Source organism: Chinchilla lanigera, unplaced genomic scaffold (assembly GCF_000276665.1).
Source record: "Chinchilla lanigera isolate Chin_1 unplaced genomic scaffold, ChiLan1.0 scaffold00033, whole genome shotgun sequence".
Classification (NCBI taxonomy): Eukaryota; Metazoa; Chordata; class Mammalia; order Rodentia; family Chinchillidae; genus Chinchilla; species Chinchilla lanigera.
The window spans coordinates 1,395,343-1,402,722 of NW_004955434.1; the positions used below are offsets into that span (position 1 = coordinate 1,395,343).

Below are 7,380 nucleotides of genomic sequence, written 5' to 3' on the forward strand. Positions count from 1 at the left end.
TTTTCCATTTTCTCCTTAGAAACAGGAAATGTTTGATGATTGTTGTTAGTTTGTTAATATTATTTCAAGTTATTCTTTTCCCAGGCTTATAGAGGTATAGCTGACAAGGAAAAGTTATATATACTCAAGGTATACCCTGTGATGGTCAGATACTCATATACATGGTATAATGATTACCGTGATCAAATTTCAAAACATCCTTCATCACATGTAGTAATCCAATTATCTTGACTATTGTTCAGAATAATTTTATGTTCATTTCTTTAAAGAAAAATGTAGAAATGTCAGAAAAAGATTTGAGGAATTGAGCAAGAGTAGTACTTTTAAGAAGTTCTTAACTGTGGATTTTTACATCAAGGTGAGATTAAGTTTCCTGGAGAGCTTTTGTTGTCCAGGTGGTCTGGGGATTTTGTAGAAATTTCTTGTTTGTACTTCAGTTCTTTTTAAACAATAAATATAGAAAATGTAGAGGGCTTTCACACAATATTCTTTGAGGGAATTTTCACAGCTACACATTTACACAAAAAAGTATTCATAATCCTGCTTTTCCTTTCTAATTATGATCTTTTGAAGGATCCTTAATCTTTCCAGGCAGGCTGGGTTTATATGTCTTTACTGGTTGGCTGGAAGAAGGAACTGGAAGGAAGGGATAAAATGAGAGAATGTATGATTTCAGAATACCGGTAGAATCTCAAAGTAAAGTTTAATATTGTAAATATTGTAAAGTAAAGTTAAATATTGTATTACACCATTCCCTGTTACTATAGCAAAATACCTGGCTAGTTTATAAAGAAAAGAGGTTTATTGAACCTGGGCTTTAGAAGCTGAAAGTCCAAGTTTGGGTAGTTCCATCTATAGGGCCTCTGCTGAGGGCCTTGCGCTGGATGGCGTCACAGTGGCATTGTTTATAACAACTCCCTCTCTTAGGAACTACCCAGGGTCCCTAGGGAGCTCCATGAACCCCTTCTAAGAGAAGCAACCCCAGGGAACTAATTACCTTCCACTAGGCCCTGCCTCCTAAAGATTTCACCACACTGAAGACCAAGCGCCCAGCAAGGAACCTTTGGGGATGCTCAGAGCATAGCCTATACATCACAATCATTCTCCACTTTTCTACATATCCATTATTTAAAATTTTTCCGTGTACATCCACATGTGAATATAATGTGAAAGTGCTCTCTTATGTATAGTCTTTCAGTGTACATGTGTCATGTCATCCTCAAACAGAATAGCGGTGGCAATACTGTATACCCCTTGGATGAACTATAAGAAGAGCTTACTCTATAAGTTGCAGAAGCAACTTCATTCTGGATTAGTGACCCCTGACGACTTATTTCTCTTCTCAGAGACAGTGCTCAACTGTGAAATGGGAACTGGGGAGATGCCCCTTTTAAATCTCAGGTCTGGGTGACAGCAGTAAAACAATACTACTTATATAAAGATAGTTGTGCAGGCCTTTTAAAAAGAAAATACTGGGGCTGGGGATTTAGCTCAGCAGCACAGCGCCTGCCTGGCAAGTGCAAGGTCATGAGTTCAATTCCCAGTACTGGGGGAAAAAAAAAAAAGAAAGAAAATACTACAAATATATCACATAAAAAGGTCTTGTGCATATTTTGAAGAGGGTGGACATTAGTTTTTTTTTTCAGAGTACACAGTTATGTTTTTGAGTGGGGAAAAAGAAGAGGTTTTAATTCTTACTGGTCTAACAGAATTTAGAAGCCTAAAATACGTAGATGTTTTTCCTTTCCTTGAAATGATGGCATGAAAGTTCAAGCTATATGAGAAGTACATACGTCATAATTTAATGCAAGTGTCCAGAGAGTTGAGGAGTAAACAAGCAGCTTTCATAAGGAGCTGATGGAGTGTGAGAATGAAGTCAGCTGGAAGGAAGGAAATAAAGAGAGAGAAGTGTGTAGACGCATCTGTACCACAGTGGAGAAAGGTCACACTAGCAGTCCGTAATGTTATTGCAGCATGGATGGCGGAAATTTTCTTCTAAGACTTTTAATTGAGGCGAGGGTGGCAAACAGTGTATCAACACCTTCCTAGTGAAGCCTTAGCCAACTGGAGAATCATTTCCACACCCAGGCACCAGGGGCAGGAGGAGCAAGTATGAACAGAACAACATGGTTTTAAAATGATCCGTTCAGAGTTCAGACCCTCATAGAATGAAAGACTGTTTGAAGGGATTAATTTCTAACAGCCTGGGGGAAAACAGAAGAGAGAAGAGTGCCTAGAGTCAAGGGAGGTTGTCCTAAAGAAGATATAGAGTTGGAAAATGCAAATCAAGCAGAGGTGCCGGAAGTGCTGAACACAGCAGGGCATAAACTCTTTGCATATCCAGGTATTTGGCCCCTTTCCCCCTCCCAAAGGTCTCTACCAACTCCTTTTCATCCACTCAGCATACATTGTGTGGGGCCCTGGGAATTGAAAAATGAATAAAGCTCCATCTTAAATCTCTGAATTCACATATCCATCTACCAGTTGTGGGGAGGGGCAGGACGGGGATTGCTAGGGCAAGACTCATTGCATAGCTGGAGCAGGTATATCTGTGTGCAGAATCATCAGCGCTGAGGGCAGGCCACGGGAGGTCTGGGTAAGTTTCCTGGAGAGGGTGATGTCTGTGAGAAGAGAAAGCAAGTGTGGGAAACTCGGGCTGCCAGCCTTATTGAAAGGGGAGGGTTGGAGTTTCAGGCACAGTGGAGGAAGACATGTGCAGAGGCAGAGAGGTCTGAAAGAACCAGGCATGTCTGGAGGGTGGCTGCTGTTTCTTAACAATGGAAACTTCAGCTTCTGTGAGGTGTGTTTTGTGCATACATCTCAAGGCCTTCACCATTTAAGCTGGGTCTCAAGAACACCGAGTTTCCTGTCCCTACGAAGTCACTGTGAGGGGCTGGGGATTTAGCTCAGCGGCAAAAGCGCCTGCCTGGCAAGCGCAAGGTCGTGAGTTCGGTTCCCGGTACCGGAGAAAAACCAAAACAAAAAAAAAAACCAAAAAAACGAAGTCACTGTGAGTGTAACTTTACTTACAGTTGCAATTATCAGGGTCTAAGGAAGACATGACCCGAGGCACTCATAAGATGTGCAGTCCCTGATAGAATTGCCATATGTAGTCCTCATAATGACTCCATTGGCTAGGTACTATCAGTATTCCTATATGTTTCAGTTTGTGCCTGGATGTCCCTCCAAAGCCTCATGCAGTCATGGGGTGGGCTTTTAGATTTATGATTGATCCACGATCCAATGCTGGGACTATGAGTGTGAGTGCTACACCTGCCCGGAGGCAGATAGTTTGCATATGTAAGGGAGAGAAGGAGGCTGCTTTCTGCCTTTCCTCTCTTTTGCTCTTGTTGTTTTTTCTGTGTTCTGCCGCCATGAACGCTTGCCCTCTGCCATGGAACCAGCCCAGTATGGACTGAAACCTCCGCAGACTGTGAGCTAAATAAACCTTTCCTTCTTTCATTTTGGGCATCAGGTATTTTGTCCCAGCAACGAGAGAAAAGTAACCAAGATACTATGTTAAAATGAGAACAAATGACCAGAGAGTCACAGAGAGGCTGTGCATCTTGTCCAAAGTCACACTAGTGAGTTGTGGACCTTGGATCTAACATAGGCAATCTGACTCCCAGATCTCAACTCCTAGCCCATGTACGATTCTGCCTCAGGACTATGACCGCACAGTCATGACTAGGAAAAAACACAGCCCGAGCTTTCTGTCATTTGTGGAAAACAGTGTGACAGGGAGGATGTCATACAGCATGCAAGCATGTCACATGCCAGTGCAGCTTCCAAACTGGCCTCAGGGATGTTCTGCCTGCCCGGTTCTGAGCGAGGGGACTGCCTTGGCTTCAGGGTTTCTTGCCAAAGGTTTTGCCACTTCCCAGGAGGGTATCTAAAGTTCCAGCCACTCAGGTCCAGAAGTTCTGATGGGCTATGTGGAGGCCACTGGTTGCCTATTGAGCTCAACTTTTCCTTCTGTCCAGTTCTGCTTCCTGTCCCTCTGCCACAGTATTTCTTAATGAGTAGCCTACTCACTCAGAGCCTGTTTCCTGGGAAAACAATCCATGACACTAATTCCAGTGACCAAAGGTCTATATCCTGTCTCTTTTGCAACTTCCTTTCACATTAGTCTGCTCTGGCTTTTCATGTTCCAGATTAAGTAACTAAGAACAAAAATTTTTACAGTTTTCACAAATAGGCTACAGAAAGACTCAATACCCAGGCCGGGTGTGGTGGTACATGCCTGTAATCCCAGCACTCGGGAGGCTGAGGCAGGAGGATCATTGCGAGTTCGAGACCAGCCTGGGCTACAAAATGAGCTCAAGGCCAGTCTGAACTGCAGAGCGAGACCCTGTGTCAAAAAGACAAAAAAAAAAAAAAAAAAGTGTTGCTAAGACTCAATACCCTGCTTTTTGTTAGTAGACTTTAGACTTTAGAACACCTTTAGGTTCACCCAAAAATTCACAAGGGGTACAGAGCATTCTCCTATACTCTTGACCCACTTCTGCCTCTTCTACTTTCAGCATCAATTCCCCTGGTTTTGGAAACAGATGGAGGTCGTGGAAGGCCTCTTTACAGTCAAAACTCTCATTAGAATGCTGTACATGGCCTAGTCATTGCTTTTATCTGTGATACTGGGGAGTGAACTCAGAGCGTTGCCCATGCCAGGCAAGCTCTCTACCACAGAGATGTATCCCTAGCCCCACCCTCTGGTTGTTTATTAGAAGGTGCTATTTTTAATATCTGAGTAGTTGAAAGACTTAGTTCTACTAGGCTCTTGTTTTGTAGCTTTGGGCAGACTCCTTAAACTTTCTGAACCTCAGAGTCCCACTTCTGGAGTTTGAAATATAAATTCTGGAAGGATTTAACTAGACAACATGTCCTAACTCTGACCAAGGTGCCTGGTGCTGTTACAGGTAGCTGAGTTAGACAGAAATATTATAGGCAGGTCGTGGCCAGGCCCTTGAAGGAGCCAACCTGAAAGACAAGATAAAATACTATCTTATGTGGGCCAGACCTCATGACAAAGGACTAAACAAATGCACCCACATACCTCCCTAGGGGTAAACATCAGGGATTGATATTCTAAATAGGTAGCGATCTTGAAGAGTCCTTGACCCAGCCCCTTCCAGGAAAAGGCCCTGTTCTGTATTCATGCCCCCTTGCTACATGACTCGCTTCCCCATTTGATCTTGGTTTAATCAATTTTACCTGAACAATTCTTATTGGCTGACCATGGTTTTGTCCATTTTTCCCCTATCTTGGCCCCACTCACCATGTGGTTTTGCCCTATAAAAGTCCCTAGAAAAGACAGTCTTGGGTAACCCACTCGGGCCCCATTTCTGGCCCTCTCTTAGACAGAAGCTTTCTTTCCCTCAATAAAAATATCCTGCTCGGGGCTGGGGATTTAGCTCAGCGGCAAAAGCGCCTGCCTGGCAAGCGTAAGGTCGTGAGTTCGGTTCCCGGTACCGGAGAAAAACAAAAAAAAACCCAAAAAACAAAAAAATATATATATTCTGCTCTTAACCTCTGTTGTTCCTAAAATTCATTCTTCGATTTTAGAGAACACGAACTCATCCCAGATATTCAGGTTGCGAGTTTTATTTTCCTGTATCAGCGCTTAATAAGGATTCAGAAAATAGGCATTTTTGTGTAATAGGCATACAGCGCAGGACTTGGTGTTTCTGTTTCCTATGGCTTCACTATCACATTGCCACAACTTGGTAGATCAAAGCTAGAAACTTATTCTCACACTTCTAATTCTCATGTTCTGGGTTCAGATGTCAGGATTCAGTCTCACTAGCCTAAAAATCAAGGTTCTAGAGGGGAATTCTTTCCTGACTTACAGCTTCTGGTGGCTGCTTGCTTCCTTGGCTTGCGGCCTCATCACTCCCAATCTCTGCCTCCATGGACACTTTACCATCTCTGTGTGTCAAATCTCCTCTGCCTTTTTTTTTTTTTTTTTTATAAAGGTACACATGGTTGCAGTTGGAGCTGATCCTGCTAACCTAGAATAACCTAGAGGCAAGACACTTCATTTAACTATGTGGGCAAAGATCCTGTTTCTTTATCAGGTAACATTTACAGGCTCCAGGGATGAGAGCCTCTTATCTGCGGGCCGAGCATTTTTCAGCCCGCCGAGCAGTTGGTGACAGTTGCTGTCCTGTGTTAAGGAACAGCTCTAACTATTTCACTTAACAGTCCTCTGTTCCTTCCACCTTGTCATTAAGAAATACACTCTAAGACTCTGTACTCACAAAAGGGACAGTGACCCAAGAAGGGACTGGATATCTTAAAAGTCTCAAGAGTAGGTCAAGTTACTGCTTGGGGAGCATCTGTCCATCTGTTTTAAGTAATTGTGGGTGCCTTGTAGCACCAGGTCCCCAATTTACATTTTCCAGACACCTCTCTCATTCAGGAGATTCCATGCCCCAGGGGATTCTTATCCTCAGCCAAGACTTGGCTACACCGATTCCTTCCACCCTCCCCCCACTCCCCTTCTTGCCTGCTGGGTGAGTGTCGTCATGACATGACTGATTTTTTATTGGAAGGGCAGGGCAAACAAAAAAAGAGCAACCCTGAAAAGTGAGCAATAATCTCGTACAGTATTCGCTGAAAGAGTTCCCTCGCGGGAAAGCTTCCAATTCCGAATTAAATAGAGGATGACGACGGCCCGGACTTGGCAGTGCTGCAGCCGTCATTAGCTAGGGACCTCGTGGGTCCGACCGACGAAGCCCGGCCGCGCCCGCAGCGGCAGCCACGGTTTTTCCTCTGTGACAGCAGCTTCCGCGAGGGGGGCGCGCCGTGGTGGCCAGGACACACGGCACAGCGCGGGGCTCGCGCAGAGGTGCGCGGAAGTCCGGGCGGGCGGGCAGTGGGTTTCAGACCCTCCCTCTCCCGCCCCCCGCAGGCGGCAGCCACTCCCGAGGGCGCGGGCAGGGGGTGTAGGGAGGCGCAGGTCTATTTATCCTGGCTTGGAAGCCGGATGCTGGGGCTGCTCCAAGCTACCGGCCGACCTGCCCTGAGTCCCGGAGCAGGCGGGTTCTTCCCGAGGCTCAGGACCCAGCGCCTGCGGCTGGCCAGGTGGGGGCAGCCGCGGGGCGGTGACCCGACGCCCGGAATATTTTGTGGGGACGTGGAAGTTCCTTTGTGGATGGGAGGACGCCGAGTCGGTCCTAGTCGGGGTCCCCGAAAGAGGAGCGTCCGTCTCCGGGGTGCTGGGCGAGGGAGGTCCGTCTCTACCACGGGGTACTGGGGGGTCCGGCGAGGTGGCGGGCGCGTGTGCAAGCTCAGGTTTAGGCAGAGGTGACGGCAGCAGCGTCGGGCTCCGCGAGGGGCGCCGGGCGGGTGCGCGCCGCCGGCCCCGGGAGAGCCCCGCAC

The 7,380-nt window shown here is 46.2% G+C and overlaps 1 protein-coding gene across 4 annotated transcripts in view; it reads left to right on the top strand.

Moving 5' to 3' along the window:
* Window positions 1-5,606: 5,606 nt before the first annotated feature.
* The window catches only part of Tmem2 (transmembrane protein 2), a 76,330-nt gene continuing 74,556 nt past the window's right edge, over window positions 5,607-7,380 (top strand). Inside the window, exon 1 of one of the 4 annotated variants that reach the window (XM_005388527.2) lies at window positions 5,607-6,847. The gene's annotated coding sequence lies outside the window, so the exon portion shown is untranslated. Of the gene's footprint in view, window positions 6,848-6,871; window positions 7,231-7,380 lie in introns of those variants that run through there. The other 3 variants (XM_005388525.2, XM_013516339.1, XM_013516338.1) reach the window with 3 other exon arrangements.